The sequence below is a fragment of the Monomorium pharaonis genome, chromosome 6 (assembly GCF_013373865.1).
Source record: "Monomorium pharaonis isolate MP-MQ-018 chromosome 6, ASM1337386v2, whole genome shotgun sequence".
Lineage (NCBI taxonomy): Eukaryota > Metazoa > Arthropoda > Insecta > Hymenoptera > Formicidae > Monomorium > Monomorium pharaonis.
Window position 1 is genome coordinate 3,756,619 of NC_050472.1, and position 21,982 is coordinate 3,778,600.

The 21,982-nt window shown below is 42.4% G+C and overlaps 1 protein-coding gene across 1 annotated transcript in view; it reads left to right on the forward strand.

The window, feature by feature from the left end:
* The first annotated feature begins 577 nt into the window (after positions 1 to 577).
* LOC114253729 (uncharacterized protein DDB_G0283357-like) overlaps positions 578 to 21,982 on the forward strand; it is a 69,266-nt gene continuing 47,861 nt past the window's right edge. Inside the window, exons 1-2 of the mRNA XM_036288413.1 lie at positions 578 to 2,659; positions 5,007 to 5,067. The gene's annotated coding sequence lies outside the window, so the exon portion shown is untranslated. The remainder of the gene's footprint in view (positions 2,660 to 5,006; positions 5,068 to 21,982) is intronic.

Sequence of the window (21,982 nt, forward strand, 5' to 3'; positions counted from 1 at the left end):
GATAACATTACATCGAATTTCTGGTGAGAGCGTAATCGCTTTAGCGAAACTTTGATAAGCGCCGCGAGCTCTAACTAACCCGAGTCCATTATCCGTCGCGCCACTCTCACGTTATTAGATAAAAAATTAATGGTCGATCAATCACGATCAATTTCAGGGATGGCATAGCGGCCGGCGTGGCACGAGCTGCCAAGGTAGGATGCGCTCTATTTTCTACTGGACGACCGGTACAGGCGGAGGGGGCAAAAGATATTCGTTATCTGGCTATGATTTCTCTTGCCACGTCGAACTGTCAATTATATTGTCTTATTAATCCATTACCGCTGCGGTCAAACATTTAATTATGAAGATGTATCGCGGTGGAATTGAAATTGTTATAATGTTGCAAACTCATAAATCATTGCTGGTATCAATATGTTACAGATCTGATACATTAAAGTGATTTATTTCAATCCACTGCTCGCATCTGCTTCTCACTAATATTTTATTTGAAATTTTTTTCCTTTGGCATTTCACGATTTTATCTATTAATATTAAGATTTTTTGTGTAAAATTTTTTTTATTTCTTGGGAGAAAGGGCAACAGACGCTTGTTAGGCACATCATTATTATTAAATTGTACGGCATATATTCTCTTATTATTTTTGTCTTTTTATTTATGTTTTATTCTTATTGATCTAAACAGTATGACAGGAAATTCAAATAGCAAAATTGAAGAAAGAGAGAAGGAAATCCAATGTGCTCTTTTTTTTGTAATCTTTCAAAAACGTCTAATTATACATCAACATATATTGTGCGCGCATTAAACGGTCGAATAATTCGTATGAATACGCGAGTTATCGTGGCATAACAATGAACTTAATTAATACGCTGGACACAGGAATTCCTGGGGCATTGCGTTTTGATCATAATGTAGCCCGCGCGATGGAAATGCACACGCTCGAGTCTGATAATTAGATCAATAATCCAAAATCGACAACAGGGGAGCCTCAGTAAACCTCGCGTCTAAAGAATCGAGTATCTGACGGTTCCGGCGTCAATAATTTTACTTAATCGCTTTACGATCTGAAAGCTTCGAGTTCTGTAACAAGCACAACAGAATTTCAAAATGACAAGAATAGGACTTAATAAATGTGATGATAATAAATAATGGTAGATACGTATATTATAATTATAAACGTAAATTTAACTGATTTATTATCCAAAATATGTCGTCCAGATAATCCCTGCGCTCATAAATATTATGAGATCTCTCGTGCCGTGTGGTCATTTGCCCTTCTGCGCAATATATTTTTTAAGCCACGTGAACGAGCTCGTCCTGTGGCCCGCAACTTCGAGCCTCGATTTTCTGGTTCATCGCGACGTCGCCAACGCAAGCCGGCCGGCCGTATGCTAATCGGGTGCATGGCGGGAGTGAGCGGCAGTGAACGCCACCCTTCGAAGAAGGGCGATACTAGGGGCGAGTATCCCCCCGGATGATCCCTTCAAACCGAGTGAGTGACATCGCGCGCAGGAACAAGGGCGTGCGGATTTTATGGCGCGGTTTTTTTTTTTTTTTTCGTCCCCGACGGCGATTACGCACACGCGTCGCCCGAACGAACGGACGGACGGACGGACAAACGACGATGACGTGACCGCGTGAAATTGCGTGGGCGATGCAGGATTTGTTGCATGTATCGCTGCAATCGAGGAACGTCGCATAAAAGGGGTGTAGGTTTCGCGTGGCGCACGAATAACTGTTTAATGCGGCCGCGTGCGTTTTTCCGCGGTCGTCGAGTTTAATAATTGAAATCTGTTTGACAACCTGAAATCTAGATATGTGTTTTGAGACGAGACAAGTTATTTAGATTTTTTTGCGGGGAGGATAAGCAACTTAATAAGGGGAAATTTTGTTAATTTCTTACAGAAACTTGATTCAATTTTAATAAAGGATTATCCTATGCTATTTAAGAATAAAGCTAAACATATACACTTGGAAAAAGTGCAGACATAATTTTTACTCTCCCATTTTTATAGCTTGATCTGCATTAAAGAAGTTTTCTTACAATCGTTAAGTATTTTCCTTTGCAATATTATTTCTTCATTTTTCGAAATTAATATTCTGATAAAAAAATATCCTATTCCATTTTAATGCCGGAAATTTCCCAAACGCCGCGTACGCAGGAGGACGCAAACAGTGCGAACTTCCCATGGAATTCTACCCCACGTTCGGCGCACGTGACTCCTAATGGAGAGAGAGCGGCATTCCGCTCTCCCGCGTGTACTGTAAAAATTCGGTAATAATCGCGGAACAGGACATTCCCTTGATATCGATATCCCTTCAGGGCGCATCGCATGTACACCGGGTCGAGGCACCCTTTCCCTACGGCCCTGCCGACCTCCCACTATTCTCTCTCTCGGTAGCCGGCTGCAGCAGTGCTCAGTCTCCGTCGAGCTACCGTCGCGTTTGGAGGTGGCTCTTTCCATCTTTTCACTTCCCTGCTTGTTCACTCGTGTCACGAGCGTGATCGCGATACTAGCGATAGTGCACAAGTACTTCCGAGTGCGAGTACACAATCACACTGTGAACGGTTGAAAAAAAAAAAAAAAGTGAACCTGCCAGGTGGTAGCAGCCGCGGCACGCCGAAGCCGATGGGGGATGACGTTCGATGGAGAAAAAGGTACGATTCCGTGAGAGAGGGTTGACAGAAGGGCGGCTCGAAAGGGTAGCATTACGACGGAGGGTGTGCGTAATGCGTCGCGAGATGTGGCTCTCTCTTTCTCTCTCTCTCTCTCTCTCCCTCTCTCTTTCTTTCTCTCTTTCCCCCTCTGGTGAGAAGCCCTGTCTTCGAGAGATCGCGATCGGGAGCGTTTGTAAGATTAGATCGACTTGCGGGGGGGGGGGGGGATATCGAGAGCATTCGACGAATACGGCGCGGTCGAATTCGGCGACGTGTATCCGCGTGACGTTCCGTGAGAACGAGCATCCTGTTGTGATCCGGAATTTGTGTGGAGATTGAAATTGTTCAAATATTTGGCGTGTCGAAGGATTCGAATCGGATTTTACTGCGCCGCAGAGTTTAGAAACCACGACGACCCCTCTTTTCTCGCGGATATATTGGATGCTCGGAATATCGGACGCTCCGAATGGGTAATACACGCGAGAGATATGACGGAAATTATGCGGACTTCGGAAGATTTATTATAAATAGAAACTTGGAGATATGAGTTTCTCGTTTGATCATCTCTCTTCTCTACGTCGCGAGTTTCTCCTTTTTTTTCCAATGCTCTTTGAGTTATCATCTTGGCATCTCATTCCGAATCATATCGCGCGTGGAATAACAAACATTGTAAAGCAGAGCAACGCAAAAATTATGTAGAATATTTTTTAATACTTAAAGTAAATTTTTGCCCGTAGAGAATACGTTGTATTTTCTGTGGGTGAAAATAAATATAATTCTGTTTATTTTATTAAAGCGGAAACGTAAGAGACATAACGTACAATTACTAATTGAATTTTTAACTATGAGAGACATATAAAAGAGAAAGTCTGTAATAGAAAACTCGATACGCGCGATAAGAACTGCAATAGAGAGAATTAATTTATTCCGTTTGTTAGAGTGTTAAGTAAAAAGTCAATATTATATTCATGAAATAATAAATTCCATCTACCATGTCAATCTCGCATTGACTTGGCGGCAAGGCCAACTGCTATTTCGAAGTATAAAATTATCCCTCGTACTTTGTACGTACGTATTATACTGTATCGATCGATTATCGTTTTTCAATGCGACTTAAGTATGTTTCAATGAGTAAAAGTATTATCGATTTGTTTCGCCTTTCTATTAAATTACGCTTTTTTTTAATTTAGCAATATAATCCAATGACGTATTATATTTCGTTTGTACACTTGTTATTCTAATTATTACAAAAGATCAATATTAGCACACATACAGTGATAATATTAATAAAACAGTGCTGCTGTTATTTTCTGGTAGTAAAAATATTATCCGTTATATAGTTCAGTCGCTATATTTATTTCGCCGATATTATTATCCCGGCGTGCCGGTAATCGTCTGTAGGGAACTATTCGTCCACTTTCTCCGCAAAAATACATCTCGCTACGACGTGCGATCGACCGTGATTCGAGCCAAGAAGATTCCTCTCGTTGATAGGATTCAAAGTGCCCGGCAGGTCGACGCATCGAGCGTGAGTCTCCTCGTAATTTCTCCGCGAATTTCTCCCGGCAATTTCTAAAAGAGGTGCCCCTCCTCGCGGCCTATTACGTGGCTCGTGACCTCGCGCGGAAAAAGACTCCCGACCAGAGAGAGAGAGAGAGAGAGAGAGAGAATAATAAGCCGGAGGGCCGCGCTCTCGGATGAATGAATCCGTAGGCGCCAGGAAGTGCAGAGGCGCTGCGAGACACAATTGCCAGACTATCGGCGACGGAAAGATTTAGAAATTAAGTCGCGACGAAATCCGCTACGCGCGGCGGAAACAGCGACGTAGCGGTACGCCTTACGTTCCCATTACGTCGCGCTTCCGGTGATCAGATAGCCCCCGCTAGAAAGCTGGTGGAGTCGCTTCTTCGTCATGCCCGCGAGGTTCGAGGGAATTTATGTACATATACGCGTAACGTGATTGTCCGTGCTGCTGCTTCGTTATTTAATCCGTGGGTATTCGCTATGAGACTATCGTGCGTTTGAAACTACATCGTGCAATAACAATAATGAAATTCTTCAGAAAGGAAGTGTACGCGTGTGAAAGAAACTCGTACGTGAAGAGAAAAATTTCAATATCCTGACTATTTAATTTGCATTAGTAAAAAAATTGTAACAGAAAAGAGAAAGAGAGAATGTCACACACACACACACACACACACGCGCGCGCTTTAGAAGTAGATAAAATACGAAATAATTTTTTATTCGACACTGGAATACAATTTATTTACTGATGATTCTATTCATTAACCATAATTTTTAAGCTCTTGAAAGATACTTGTATCGATTTTATTGTTTTCAAACGCAGATATCGAAGAGATGTTACTTAGGGTCGGTCGTTCCAATTTCCTGATAACCTTACCTATCAGGTAAATATATGTCTGTCTTTATTTATTTAAGAAAAAAAAATGAACACAGACGCATGCTTGAAACATGTAGTTCAAACACACCTGACCACACTGAGAAAAAAATATTGTTGATTTGACAAAATTTTTCAACTAGATTAAAATTTTGCCAGTTCGAGAATTTATGCATTTAACTTAAATGCACAAATTTCAATTCGAGTATTTATATAGTTAATTGAAATATATAAATACTTGAATAGACAAAATTTAATTTAGTTGGAGAATTTAGTCAAATTAACATTTTTTTCTCAGTGTATATGTTATACTCGTGAACTAACACGGGGAGCTAAAGAGCGGATCCTAAATCGCAGTTAACGCAATCAAGTGACCCTGACCTGAGAAGCGACGTGGCGAACCTTAACGAAGGTATCGTTCGTTTCCCACGACTGCGTGCGGCGAGTGTGTCGCGGAGCTTCCCGAACTTCATAGCGTCATAATTCGACAACGCCCACGGGCGGAACGGCCGTAATTTTCGAGCTTAATGATCCGACTCGAGTGACGCGCGAGAGATATCTCGACGTCGTGTCTTCCCGCGACGCGATGATCGAAGCAACGAGCTTTTCTCTCGTCGAGAGAAGAGAGGGATGGTGAACGGAGAGCCGGGGGCCGATACCCCTAACTTCTATTCCGCTGTCTTCCGCCTTTTAGGAGCGAGGTACAGCGTGAGTTACGGCACCGCACTGCAGGTGCGGTGCCGGTGCAGTGCGACTGCGACGAAGGGCAGGCGAGTGCGCCTTCTACGAGTCGCGCCCTTTTTAAAGAGTATTGTCTGAATATGAGCAATACGGTAGACTGAGAAAAAAAAATGCCACGACATTCGCAACTATAATTGCATAATAAAATAATTATAGTCAGGAATATCATTTTTATGGTAATTATTACTATACTATTGGTAATAATAATCATGTGCTTTATAATGGATGCTTATATAGTTGTTTTTTTATTCAACTTACTATATTTTAATTATGGCAACCATCATAAGTTGTATAGATCAATATAATTATTGTGAGGGCTTTAATATAGTTTAAACAAATTATAATTTATATTGTTGAGTAACTATAAAAATATGGTTTGGTCCAAAAATAACTTATAGTGATCTTATGATTATTGCAATTATTTTTTTCTCTCGGTCGTAACGTAATCGTGGTGATGACTGTCACTGTCTATCGTTGCTTACCTTTTTGTCACGTCGATATTTTTTGCGAGCAAAAATTTTTTACCTTTCGAGCAGCAGGTTTCGACTCGAAGAAATTAAATCTCGTGCGCGAAATTCCTAATAATAAAATGTTTATTCTGATTATCGCAGAGACTCGACTTCCGTCCCATCATCAATAAAGATCTTTTATTATTTCCCCCTCCCTCTCCTTCGGAAACGTTTTTTCTTCTTTTATGTGTCTAATTAAAAGCTCTTAGGATTTAATCCCGCGAAGAAAATCTTCCGACGGGGAAAGAAGGATATATCCCGCGGGTGCAGTCGAGAGCTTCGACTCAGGATCAAGTGGGTGGAAGGTTATCCTGGGAGATCGGAGACTACGTTCGCGAGACTTCTTCTTCCAGATAGAAGGAGGGCTTGCGGAAGGGCTTGGCTACGATTCGTTCAGCGACCATAAAGGGCACGTGATTGTCTGCTCCCGGAAATTCTCGACAAGGGAAAGCTCTCAGATGAAACTCGATGTTGAAGTTTCTAGGCTATATTTGCCATTGTTTTATCAGAGACATCCGAGGTCTTTATTATAACTGACGGATGCGATTGAGGAATATTTATTTTCCCGCTCTAATAAGCATGATAAGGTATTTGGGAAAAATAGCTCGAATATCTTTCTTGTGTTTTTTTTTTTTTGCATTAAATGATACACGGAAGGGATTCTTATACGTAATACGTTAATTAATAAATGCGAATATAAGTATTTATTTCGCAAAAACAATATTTCTGCAATTCTTTGAGTCTGAATAATTCCAAGAAGGAAAGTACAATCCAAAACGCTAATCTTGACGAAACGACAGATATTCTCTCGCTACGAAAACTCAGATTAATGGCGCAAAAATTTATCGTTTACCTAGTGTTTTATTTCGGATCCGGGTTCATTTCTTTATAAAGCGTCTAGCCTCTTTCGCGTCGCTTCCTTCGTCTCGTAAAAAGAAGGCGCGACGGCACCTGACCCTTCTCACATAGTTCCAGTAAGGTTACCATCTCCCAGGAGTAATACACATCCCCTCGCGATCCTCGCGATTATCTGGCACGGAACAGCGTAATTTTTCTCCCCCGGACGGAAACCTTACTCGACGTTTTCCCATAGAGCGCGAGATAAAAACAAATCTTTCGCGTCCGTTACCAGCGAGAGCGCTTCGTTCCTTATCTGTATCGTTCCACCGACGAGGCAGATCTCTCGTTGCACTATTAGGAGAATATGATACTGGCTGGAACTTCCCAGACAATTGGCTCGAGAGCGAGACTTTCGCAGAGGGATGGAAAGGGGCGTTTTCAGAGGGAGGGGGTGGGATGGATAATTCGTGGGAACATCTCGCAGGAAGGATGTGTGCGACAAGGGTTGACAATGGGGGGAACGAAATGCTTGGATATGCAGAGACAAATTTATCATAAATGTGAACGTCGCGTGAAACGACGTACTAATTAATTATTTCAACAAAATTACCGTTCCTCTTTGTAAGGAATATATTTAACTTCTTTAACATCGATTAGCGGCTTTGAAAAAGTTTGAGATTATCATCAAAGATTTTTAAAAGTGCTATTCCCTAAACGTTACTACGTACATTTATTATTGACCTGACATAAAGAAAAATGGTCGCGTGTCAATTTTCAATGGCTGGCTCTCAAATTCAACCAGAATCCCGCCATGTAACTGTATTGAATACTGCGAGAAAAATGGAGGTAGCTTTAGGAGGGACGGAGGATCGAAAGGAAGAAAACAAGAAGCCAACAAAGTCCTCCTGAAATTCCTACAAGGCGAGGAGACACGAGTACCGAGGGCAAGGCATGTCGGATCTCAAGATCTCATCCCTCGGTCCCCTCGGACTTCCTCGGTCTCTTTCTCTCTGTCTTTCCTCGCTCCGTACTTTTCTCATAGTGCTGAGCTGTCGCGATTTACTTGTACGAAAGCCACCCCCTCGAAAGCGTGGCCTTAATGCGACAGTCCGGACACGCGTCTGTATTGCAGGCAGATTCTTCAGTCCTCTAGCAAAACATTTTTCTTCCCGCGCCATGAAGAGCGCGATATAATTTTTACAGGAAAAAAGAAACGAAATTATATTATACACATATAGGATGCTGCTCGCATAAATCTTCTTTATCGATTCAAAGTAGATTTTCTTCTCAAGAGAAACGTCGGAGCTCCAGTGAGCTTTCTGCAAAGCAAGTTAAGGATGTAATAAGTTGTTCCAAGAGTTTAGATCGTACGCAGTAGGATGTTACATTCGCGTTGACGTAAATATAATTTTTTATGTTACACTGTCTCTGGTCAAGTTAAAAATTACGGTCAAATTAAAATTTTTCGAACTTGCGTAACAATATAAGTTTACAAAGTTCGTTCTCCAGTCTCATCATTGGGGCCGAATTAAAAATTCGTCGGCGAGGATATAAAACTTCTCCTATCTCCCCTCCCCCCCCCTCTCATGTCTATTCCCGCGCGGCCACTCGCTAGCGAACTTTTCGCCGGAAAATCGCGCCCGACGTGAAATTTCGCGCTCGAAAACGACATAATACGAGAAGTTTTTGCGCGCCGTGTGAACCTACAGAGGTCCCGGCGACCGTGTTTCCTCTCTCGTGTCCGCCTTTTTCACATACATCCGAATTTCTTCGGCCGCCCTCTTCACAGTGACCGCGTAGCCACTCGCACGTTTCCGCCGTTTTATATATCGTAGCGATTTTATTTCTCATATCCGCGGCAAGAAAATAACGCCAGCGCTATAATTGCGATATGTCTCAGCCCTTTTTTCCCTCTCTTCAGTCTCTCCGTCTCTCTCTTGTTCTCCATGAACGTCGATAATGCTCTTTTGTAACATTTTTCCGGAAGCGTAGAAAACGCTGCCTGCAATGTTCCTGTAATCAAACCCGCGTATTCTATTCTCGAGATACAACATCGATGAAATCATAAAAAGAGATATACGAAAAAAAAAAAGAAACACGCGCATAATAAGAGAGAGGAAAAAAGGAGCACAAACGGGGATAATAGAAAGATGAGGGTGTAGTGAGTTGTAATAAAATGCGGTAAATAATTTTTTTACTTGTTATTATCAGCGGTGTATTATAAATCGATTATTATACATAGAGTTATGAGCCAGCGTTCTGGAAATGAATTCATTTGAATACTTCACTAACGAACGTGAAGTAAATTAATAATTTAAATGCATTTAAATATGTCTGTTTCAATACGTCGGGATAAATTAGGTGGATATTTTCACACCATTAATGTATCTTCTTTCTTTGTTTAAACGTTGTTAGATATATGAAAACTGCAGTTTTTCTGACGTGCTGAACGATCGATTGAGCTACCTTGAAGTTTGTCGTCTTATATGTATAAGGATAAGGTTCATTTCGTGGACTACTTATGCGGTTTAATGGACCGACGAGAACGTGTCGCACATGGGAATCAGTTCGAACGTTACGGACTCGTAATTTACGGGGACGCAGGCCTCTGGCAGGAGATAGACTAATGAATCGTAATAAGTCCTTGGTCATTATGCAATTATGCCCGATTACGCGATTCGCCGCTTTATTCATTAACGCGACCGACATTATAATTAACATATGAAAGATTAATCTTCCGAGGGCGATACACACGGAAATATATACGTACAGTTATCAGTTAAAAAACCTTGTGAAAATATTTATTGTTGCCGCAGTTGTAAAAAGAATTTTTTGTATTTAACAAATGCTGCATTTTTTAATCCATTAACGCGAATACAAAAAATGTATAAATATAAATTTTACAGAATAACCTACAGGGTACTCACGCAAATACGACTTTATGTATCATTTCTTTTTACATTTGTTTCTATATTTCGGGGTTCTCTTGGCACCATAATTATAATTATGCAATATTTAAATACAATACACGGGAACGCAAAGTGAAGTACGAGAATATTTTACGAGAGTTATTAAAACGAAAGGACTGCGGAGCAGCGTCTCGTTTGACTGTCTAGCTGTAATTGAGAGTGAATGCGTCGAAAGATTACCAATTAGCGCGATCGATAATCGCTGACGCGGATAGATTGATATCGATGGAAGACGAGGGAGGTTGGCTGATGCTAATGTAAGGCTTTGTTATGATATCGCACAGCAGGAAAGTGCATCCAACGTGCCGCCCGTTCGCTCGGGATTATTATCGAGCATTGGATTTCATCGCGAAGCGCTTTCTCCTCGTCTCGGTATTCCATCCCCGTCCCTCCTCACCCCCCCCCCCCTTCCCAGGCCGCATCATTATTAGGGTCTCGTTGCAGCGTTATGCCCCGCCGCAACGCTGCGTCTCTCCCAAATGACGTATATACCACTCGGTCGGTCGGCTGCAATTTATTCCGCGTCACCGAGAGACCCGGTTTTACAGAGCGAGTTTCAACCGGCGACAAATGAGCGTTTGAAAATGGCGTATATGTCCGTCCTTTGAGCAGGTCGCGCTTAGCAAATGAAAAGCTCCCTTCATTTCGGGAGCATTTAAACGTCGTCGGGCGTTGACGTAGAAAAAAAAAAGTCACCCGTTTTTCCGAAAAAGAGTTCTCCGTGAACAATATCCCTTCGGTCTCGGAGTCTCGCCGGCGGGCGGCTAAATAAATGAATTCCACGTTTGACGAGCGCGCGACGCATTCATTCTGACAATTGCTCTTATTTAGAGCGGTTCGCAAAAGAATTCAATCGCTATATAGGCTAACACAAGACTCGCCATTGTGCCGGGCCGCTTATCAATTTGTCGTGCGGGGCCCCGGCCGGTATTTGCAGTAACAATCAGACCGACGAGAGAGTGTCGGGCGAGCGAAAAGCGGATTGTCCCATTGTTTTTGCGCCAACAATGCCGAGTGCAACGGGGTGGCTGATTTAAATTAGTCCCCCGTAAGAGAGGGTGACGCTACAAATTTTGGCGGGGGGGCAGAGAGAGAGAGAGGGGGGGGGGGGCGTCTCTTGCTATTTCCCCTGACGTATCCTGATTAATGTTTCATTTAAATTCACGAGCGTGCTACCGGTGCCCCAGCGCCGGTTTTGTTGCTGTTGCTGTTGCTGCTGGGAAAACTGAGACGCCGAAACGGGAACGCCGAAACAAAACGACGAGCCGCGTACCAATGGCGCGCGTCGCCGACCCTTCGGAGCCGATCCCCGCGTCGACCCTTAATCGCTCGCCCGTCGTCCTTAATTCTTATTAATGGCTTTTAACGCGCCCCGGAGATAATAAGCGGCGTTAATCGGTATGCGGGATAATGCCGCCGACTGCTCGCGTGATCGCGGAAAGTTTTTGTCGTCGAGTAATTTAAACGTTCGCTCTATTCAGTCGTGAGACAACAAAGAGACTGTTTATGTAATTCTCTCGCCGCGAGATAAAGGCGAAGCGTAAGTCAAAGTACACATTTCCGAAACGCTTGCGGTGGACTTCAAGGCAATTCGATGATGGTGCGGATCGAGCTTATTCACGAAATACCTCGATTTCCGAATTCTCTCAACACCGGAATTCTGCCGGTCAAATGAAAGTCCATTCGCGCACGCTTTGATAAACCATTCTGCCGGTCGGAATCGCACTTGCGTGATAGTAAGCCGGAATCAAAGGAATTGGTTTATTCGATTCTGCGAACGACGGCCGCTCGATCATTCTCGCTCTGGCTAATAGCCAATTGCGGCTGCAACTGCCTATATTTTGCATCGAAAGATTCCTCGAAAGACGTTTTCTTTCTCCGTTCGTTAATGAAAGTATCGTCTGGATATTTCGGGTGTAAGACATCAATTAATATTTATATTGTCTAACATATTTTATGCCATTTACATAATTAAACGATAACTAGTTAAAAAGCTAAAAGAAAGAACGGTATTTATAAAAAACATTTTTTTTCTATTTTACATTAATTTACAAATAAATTTATTTGCTGATTTATATTGTAATTGTTTTGTATTTAGAGTAATCTATTTTTTTAATCGTACATTTTAATTTATAAGTAATGACGTTTAAAATTAATCTTAAAGTAATTTAATTTTAAGTAATTTTTAACTTTTATAATTTCGATAATACGATGCGGATATTCGTAATTATTATCGTTTATTTCCACGTGACAATTGGAGAAAATGTAACGGTAGCGAAATACTATTTATTTGTCGACTATAGTTCGTTGCTCGCATTTTGCCAGAAGCAAAAAGTAAATTCGCTTCCGAGTTCTGCCTCCGGCTCCGGATAGTCGATAGGAATCCTAATGACATTGTCGCGATCAGTTCACGTGGAACAATCCAGCAATCGCATGTTCCATGCTCCATTCCGTCGTGTAATGAACTCCGAAAGTCACGAACGATGCTCCCTAAATCATTTACTCCTTCCCTCGCTCTCGAATAGGCCCGGGAACTATGCATCGTCAAACTCACAAACGCGATCGCGGGGAGTGAGAGAAAGGTCCTTCCCGCTGGGAAACTTCGGATTTCGTTCAACTTTTCTCGTCGCGATGAATTCAATTCCCGCGAAATTTACTGTCCCGTGAAATTTTATAAACGCAATTTTATGAACGCAATATTTCACGGAGTGACTTTGGAAAGAGTTGACCGCAAAACTATTCGGCCACGCGCCGTTCCGGATGGAACTTTTTCATCCCCTTCATTATTATGGTGTATAAGTACACGATTCATGTACTTCTAGATGTTTATTAAACAGTTTTTTCTGAAATCGAAAGAAAATTGCCGATGAGAAGAATATTAATTTTCACGATCATCTTATACACCTGCCGTAAATTGGAAAAGTACAAATATATGGCGTATCTCGCGTAAAAACCATTAACTTGATGGATTTTTTTTTTTTTTTGAAAAATGAATAAAAAACGTGATCCCTTATTTTAAAAGACCGAAGAAAAAAAAAAGAATTCTTCCCCCGCTCCTATTCTATTGGAGAGCGCATTTTTCAGCCGATTATATCAGATTCGTGTGGGGACCCTCTCGACGTGGCATTTCAAATTTCCTCGCGGCCGGATGCCTCCACGACGAGGAGGGTGCACTCTCCCAGAGAAATCCCTTATCGACGCCCCTTTATCGGGCGTACCCTCCTTTCGGAACTCCCCCCTATCGTGCGTTATTACCGAAACTGACGTCGCTCGAATGCGGACAAATATCTTACTCTCGTCTCCACGTAGACGTCAGATGTTAAATGGCGTGCCACCGTTCCTCGTATGGCGGCGGACAATAATAAAGTGAAGGAAGCCAGTCCGCAATAGCGGAGCAGCTTGGACTCGAATATAAATGCCGCCTTAAATGGCAATGATCTAGACAGGTGTGATAAACACCGTAATAGATTCTCGATCGACGCGCGTCGGATTAAGATGGACGGTTTCACGCTTTTCCCATATACAGCGTGAAAGATTGATTCGACCGAGAGGAAAGTAGGTTGCTCGAGTTTAGCTTTATCGCGTCTTAAAGGCTTTGTGGAGTTTATTCAAATTTTCTTTACGGCCAGCCAAGGTGAATGAAAGAATCACATGAGGTTGTACTTGTTGAAGAATCTTGGAAATCCGAATAGCAGAATCGGCAGCGATTTAGCGGAAGAAACTGTGACAAATTTTTGTTTTAAATATTTGTGCCAAGTAGCAGTACATTCTTGACGTTTGATAAAAAAATGTTTGAGTTTCCTTCTCCGGTTTTTTTATTTTGTATTTTTTGTAAACTTTCTTCTTCTTAAAATATTATTTTTACCTACGCACGTAAGAGTAAAAAGGAAATACTTGAACAGAAAATACCTTAGCCTACAGTTTCACAATCCGATTCGACAGCAAGAGCTTTCTGCGTCCGCACGATCTTTATGCAACGATGAGGTAGACGGCTCGTAGAAGCGAGCAAAGACGAGAGGCTCTCGTTACAGAGGGCCCGAGTGTCGAGTGTTTGTTTGGACGAAGAGCGGTCGGTCCCTTTAAGTCGGGGTGGACGTCTCGATTATTCGGCCGAAGGGGGAAGGGGAGAGATCGATAGCATATGATGATGATGTGTGCGATGTAGTGTGTGGAAGCCGGAAAGTCACGGACCGAACCCTCGCGCTCGCGGAGGCGTTCGATCGGATTTAAACGAACGAAAATAAGCCACATTCCTCTCAGCGCCGACATCCAATTCGCTGTCCGTAACACGCGCGTTTGACGAACACGTGCAGTATCGATCACACGCCGTTCGTTCGCAGCGCAGCGCGCTTTCACGCGTCCGTCGTCGAATGAAATCGACAACCTGTGGACAAGGGCGGCACACGACCGTCCTGCCGTCAGACGAATCATTGGAATATCGCGACTGCGTTCGCACTCGGCGAATCTATTTAATTACAAGATAATGAAGTGCGTTTATAATTGTTCTCGAAAAACAAATTTTTAAGGACGATCTTTATTAAAAATTTAGCTTCGAGAAGATATAAATTTTTATCTCTCGATCAATTTTATTTTAAGACGTCTGTTAAAAATGGAGATATTTATTTCTCCCTTTGATCTCCGGCCTGTTTGTAAAACTCATTCCCGTCAATAAAACTGCGGGGCAATTGAAACCGAATAATAAATTAATAAAACATCGATTGGATCGATAGCGAATGTCTGACAATGTCTGTTCGCTGAGCCACGCGTCCCATCCTCGCCCATCGAGCCGATGAATTAATCATGCATAACGCATACATTAGGCTAACGAGTTCGAGGCCACTCCGACGGACTCGACGAAGGAGATTATTCGCTTTTCCGAGTCTGGCCTCGAGTGGTGCTCATTTTTATGATCCGAAAGAGCCAGCACAGTCGAACTCGTCGCATCGGAAAGATCAATGGAGGTTTCTCGCGTCTCCTCGGGGATCCTCGATCTCGCCAGGACCTCCAACGAAATTATTCGTGTATCCTCACGACAATGAGTCCTTCCCGGGGAACTCTTCTTCGTCTCGCGCTACAAAGAAACTCGATAATATAAAGGTCGACGGCAGAGAAGGGGTGTCCCTTTCCGCGATAATTCTTCCACCATTGTGCGCTGTGAAAATCGCGAGCTTTTCCCGATAGATCGTTTTTGACTCTCCGATTGCAGACATTCGAATAAAATAATCGAGTAATCGTGCTCGCATAATAATAATTATAAAGAGGAACATACGCGAATGAAAACACAATGATAATTTTAAGCGTTTAAAGTGGCAAAAGTGTATTACAGAAAATTTACGGAGCGTCTATGTCTCGCATTAAAAGTCCATTAAGTTTAGATTCGCGGAAAGCCGAAACTGCATCCGGCTTTCTCAGCGTTTCCTTTATAAATCATAGAAAATTTCCGTATCATCTTCGTCCCATCTACGCCGCGATGCTAGATCGTACCTACATGCGCGCCAATTTGTTATCTGCATCTGGTTTAAGATATCTCACAGGACACGGAGAAGGAATAATAATATTCTTAGGAAGATTTATTTATCGGATTCTCATCTCGTTCCCATCGATTCCGGGGGGGGGGGGAGGGAGAGGGGGGAAGAATGAGATTCGCTTCTCCGAATGGTGAGTGTTCGTTCGCAGATACGAAAGGGTTGCGGCTGAAACACACGCGCTTAATCCCATTACAACGCTCCTCTAAATAGTCGAGTTAGCGCGAATTATGTAGCCGGCTTCGTGTTGATTACTGCAATCTACTCGCAGCAGGTCCATACGGAAAGCAGAGCCTTCGGTAGGGGACGCGAGTCCGACGAAGTTATCCACCGCGCGCCCGTGTAAAGGGGAGGAAGTAGCAGAGTGAGATTCATTTATCCCCGCGAGCGTGATGCGCAACGACATGAAATATTCTTACAAGCCCGCCGCGCGGAACACGAGAGGCACGCGGGGGGGGGGGGGGGGAGGGGTCTCTCGCACCTCATATCTCCCGGCTCCCATTTTTTACGTTTAATCGCCGGAGCTCTTTCCAGGGTGCTTCGCGTGTACATGGCGTACGTACTTTGTACTTTTACGCAAATACGTGATTAAATCTCGCGTCGATGTTTTGCGCCGCGCGTACCTACCCTTGGCTTTTTGAAAACGCTCTCGCGCCGTAATGAACGGAATGCTTTTAAGTGTCCCGTAAAGGAGAGCCTCCCTCGGGGAGAGACGTCTCGAATCGCCCCGGGGGGATCTCGCCGTTGTGTGAACGAATCTACTCTCGGGGCAACTTCGTGTGCCCGCTAACGCCGGGGCGTCGTACGCGACTTGACGAAGTTTGTTAAGCAACACAAAGAGAAATTCTTAATCCCATTTTCCCGCCGCTTCCTTCTACCGCCGCGGCAGATTCGTTCGTTCGCAGTTGGATTACAGTCCAACTCCTCCCCGAGTCGAGGGTGTAATAATCTTTACCACGTGCATGCCCTGTGTACGTGAAAACTACGGGCACTTAAAGTCCTCTGCTGTCTTGTCGTTCGCGAGTGAGTCGATGCTTTCGAACTGTGGCAGAAGGCTGGGAAAAAGTTTCGCATCTTGAAGCGAAAGGAAACAAGATAATCTGGACAGAAGATATCCATTCGTTATTCGCTCTTTCAAAGTTGGAACGTAACGTCTGTTTCACTTTCAAGGTATATTGGCATGTTATTAATTGATTTTAAGCATTTATTTTAATAAGAAGATTTATTTCAGGGATCTAGCCCGGGAGATAGATGTGTATCTCTGAAATTGATTTTTGTTGAATACAAATTTCGCCGTTGTTGATCATTTTGGGGAGGATTCGAGGGTTTTCAGCTATCTCGTCTTACGAACCTTGCCTTTGATCCTCACGCATCGAAATGTAATCCCGTGACGCGCCAAGGGGGAGGATACACGTTAATATTGACAGAAGTAATGTCAAAGCCAACACCCCAAAATACGTAACATGATCCCCGTAGCCATGCACGCGGATCGAATATAATTATGTCGCGATCCCAAGTGTGTTTATCGAACGACTTGGCAGACAATCCACGTGTTTCGTAAGAAATATACCAATCGCAATGTGGCATATACGTAATGAAAAAATTAATTGAAAATTTGAAATATTTTTGACATACAATATAGATTGAGCCATCTAATAATTAGGGTTATAACAATTTAATTTGATAAAATTGTTTATCCCTTATTTTAATTTAATTGTCATAGAAATAACAAAATTTACAGTAAACGTGAAAGCCGCTGAATCGTATGCTGTCGCCCAGTTTTGACAATTAAAGCAGAATCCTCGCGATCTCATTAAGTGGACATAGCCGCATGCTGTATAGTTGTGAAATTGCATAATTCTGGCGCGCGTGTCTTTGCCAGGATCGTGTTACAAATGAACAACATTGCGCAAAGCGCGCACATGTTTCGTGCAATTTGATTTCAATTTTCCAGCAGCATTTCAGATTAATTCGTTTCTAAAGGTATACAAATCTGTATGTGTCAATATTTTGTTATCAACACGTCCAAAGAGAGCGAAAGAGAGAGAGAGAGAGGGAGGAAGAGACGAAAACAAATGGATTAAAAGATCAACTTTAATTTGAGAGCGAAATTGATTCCAGCTTTAACGTCATACTGACTATTGATTTAAATTCCAAAGATCAAATGCGACGACATATAAAGAAGGCGTGTGTTAAGTTAGCTCCCACACATTAAAATTCAGTAGTTCGGATATGAGTTTCCGTTTCATTTTGAAGAGATAAAGAGTTCTCTGTAGTTTAGAAAAAGAGTTCTGTTGATTAACGGTTTGGAGTTCCGAATAGTTCCGACTGCATTTCTGGGTAGCGTTCTCGACGAGTTTTAGCGAAGAGTCTTGCAAGTCAAAGCGATAGGATGATAAGATAGATACATGTCATTTTTTAATGATTGAGATATTTAAATACGCATAAAGATCTATTTGCAAATATTTGACAAAAAAGAAGTGTCTCTAGATTTTTTAAACGCACGTAGAAAGCTCCTGGCGCGCATAACTCTTCTTGTACTCCGCGTTACGATGCGTTAAGGTGCTAAATGTTCCTCGCGAGGCGAGCAACTTACTGAAACGTCGGTGTAATCTCGAGACGTTTGTCTTATCGCTCGTACGTTACAGCGAGAAGCGAGCCGTTAAAAGCGCACGAGCGACGAGGTGTGCAGCAATCTCGCACTTGCACGTCTGCGGATTCACGCTGCAGGGGAGGGGGAGAGGAGCCCGGATTGGGGAATCCGGAATTAAGTTCATCGTATTAAACGCGTCTCGCAAATAGTCCTCCTCCTCTTCCTCTCCTTTTTCCGAGATTTGCGAGGCTAAGGTCATGTCCGTCGAGAGAGAAGCGTGACGTGTAAAAACGCGCGACAATCGTGGCAGTTTATTTCCTTTCTTTTTTTTTTTTAAATCCTGACTGGCCGCGGTCTCCCCGGCTGGAGAATATTCTCCGCACATCCGCCGCCCCTGCTGCAATGCGCTCGACTCGCGCCTGGGTGCTACGCTCGTTCTCGCGTGCAACGTTGCAGCAATTTTTATCGGGCATTCTGCATCGCTGTGCTTATCTTCAGCCACGTCCAACCTCGTTAGAGGTTTATTAATTACTTCCGCGCTTCCCACTTGTCGTCGCCTTGTAATATCATCTCGTAATTAGCTCTTCCGCGTTGCGGCAATTAACGCAGATTAGAAAGGTGTTAATTTAATCTCATCGTTAAATTGACCGATTCGATTACTTTATCGCTATTACGTAATAGCTCGGAAAATATGGACTTTCACCTTCTTCTTTTTTTTTTTCGATAAGATAGACGGAAAGACTTTAAACGCGATTGTCGCGTTCGAGTTCCTGTCACGCCGCCGTGGCTTTTAATTCGGGAAGGGAAAAGGAGGAGACGACGCGATGACGAGAACGAGGCAACGTACAGGCGACAAACTGGCGTCACTTCTGAAAAAGTTACGACGCTTTTTCTTTCGTCGGTTAGATTCTCCTCGCGTTCTCGTCTATACTCGTAAACCGCCACGTCGTGCACATGTGTGCATGCCCCTGCACCCGATGCACTCGATGCTCGTCGCACGTGCTCGGGCTCCTTGGGAAGTCGCATCGGTTATGACAGTAACTTCTCCGTCAATGAATCTTTAATGAACCCTTCCCGAGAATCGCATGTATAAATTTAGCTCGGATGGTTTTCACGTTACGTATACGCGACGGAGAGCTCATCGAAAATCAGCGGGATGTTGACCTTCGCGGATCGATACTCCGCGAAACCGATTGCCCTTTAATGAACGTCTTGAACTGTTAATTGCGACAAAACGTTTCCGATGTACTTCTCCCTGATTTCACCACGATACGAACGAGAGAAGGCAAAGCCGACCGAGAACTCAAAAGTTGCAGGGGTCGATTTAAAAAAAAAAAAAAGCATGATTGAATGACGCAGCTGCGGTGCACGCGCGCAAATTAACAATTTTAATCGCGATTGGGCTTTGTCTCGTCGACGACGCGTCACGTGCTTGGTGTCCCTTTTTTTCCTCCTCGCCATTCTGCCTTTTTTTTTCCGCGCGTCGATAATTATAAGTCCGGACAAACACGAAGCGATTCACCGAGCGATTTGTCATGCCGGCCGGTAGTTTGCCCGCTTTTTTTCCCCCTATTTTTCCTTTGTACCGACGCCGATAAATAATTGCCTTGAAAATCCGTCGACGAATTTCTGTAGTACTACGTTCTGTAGTGAGCGCGATAACGCGTCTGCCGCCATCGATATTCTATCGCGAGAGAAATTCCAATGCCGCGGAGAATATTCGACAATGAAGCGGGGCCGAATTAAATATTTACTCGACGAAAAATTAAATATTCCGCGTACGATATTTCTACATCATTTACATTATTTTTCTGCTCTTAATATTCCGGTTCGATGTATTTCGAGCTTTGAAACAACTTTTTCGAAGCTAATGCAAATAAAAATAGCAAATAAAAATGGGAAAGGGTAAATTATTAGGTCAGAGTAATGAAAAATAATAAGTCAAAGTAAATTAATACTGATATGTAACATATATTATAATTTATATAATACAGTATAATATGATAAATAAATTGTGTACATTTTATAACAGAAATTTTGTAAATTATATGAATATATGTGAAGTTTTAACATTTTTTTTAATTATACAAAATAAAATCTCTTTAAGTTGAAATTAACAAATGTAAATTTTTGAAAAATCTCTCGTGTAATCGAGCAGTTATTTTTAATTAAACCATTATTAATTGACCGTTATAACACATCAAAAATTATTATACAAAATAAAATCTCTTTAAGTTGAAATTAACAAATGTAAATATTTGAAAAAACTCGTGCAATCGAGCAGTTATTTTAAATTAAATCATTATTAATTGATCGTTATAACACACCAAAAATTATTATACAAAATAAAATCTCTTTAAATTAAAATTAACAAATGTAAATATTTGAAAAATCTCTCGTGTAATCGAGCAGTTATTTTAAATTAAACCATTATTAATTGACTGTTATAACACACCAAAAATTTTGTTCTGATATGATATTATGGCCGATTCACGAACATTGTACTTGAAAATTGCATCTGCTACAGGAAGCAACCCTCTCTTTATCCTCTCCGGATCGTTAACTGCTCTCCAAGCACTCATTAATCAGCCCCGAAGTCTTGTCGCGGCATCGATCTTCTGTAGACGTTCTTCGCTATAGTTTGGGTTTATGTCTGATGTCGATTTACTTTTGCCTGTGAAAAATTTATTTGAACGTACGTCGCGTCGTAATAAACTCATCTTGACTTAAAATATACTAAATAACTCGCAATCGTAATTTTTTTTCTTCTAGAGATTTTATTGAGATATGTGAGAGAAAGTAAGAAATAGTTTAATATGATACTTATTGAATTTAATAGGGACTTAATTTCGAAAAAATATTCATTGAGCATTGATTCTCAAATATACGTTTATTAATTTAACAATTTTAAGCTTTGTTGAAAGTTTATCTTCGAATTCCTGAACGAGAATTTATAATTTTATTATATTTTTCGAAACTTTTTTACGACCAATTTCTCCACATAGTTCAGAAATAATGTAGACAAATATTATATCTGGCTTACCACTTGCTACATAAGAACCCGCAAGCTTCTGACGAATATACCCCGAATTTACCGAATACTTTCCCCTTGGCAGTTTCGAACGATCACGGAAAGTTCATCGTCCAATTTTCACATCGTCCTCGTCTAGAAAGCATCTAAGGAAAGCCCTTTCGCCGCCGGTTACTGGATTACAGCGCCCCTACGACTGGGGATGGGCCGTCTCTTTCACAAATCAGCCACCCCGATCCTAAAAGCGATCGTCGAAGAGCGGTCGTTTTGGCTCTTGAATAAAGATTCCGTGTCGTCCAGGAATTCGCGTTACGAGACACGCAACCCTTTCTATTTGGTGGGAAATAAATCGCGTTTTACGCGAGCGTACATTCGGCGTCATCCGCGGAACGGCCTTAAGGGAGTGCACCCTCCCGGAAAGATAAACGCCACCCCCGCCCGTCTGAACCGGACCGGTCGTTCGATAAACTCAACAGCGGACGCTTCTGCTTGACGGCACTCGCGATTCAGCACAACTACATCGCACTAATACAGGAAAAGAAAGAGGGCAAATTGACAGATGAAATCCGCTCGTTAAGAGGAAATCGAACGATAGGCTGGGGAATGAGAAGGCACGAGGAAAAAAAATAATTTATTTTATAGCCCCCAAAGGAATAACGTCCCCTTAAGCGTCGGTCTTATACGAAATAACAGATATTTCGTATTAGATATTTTGAA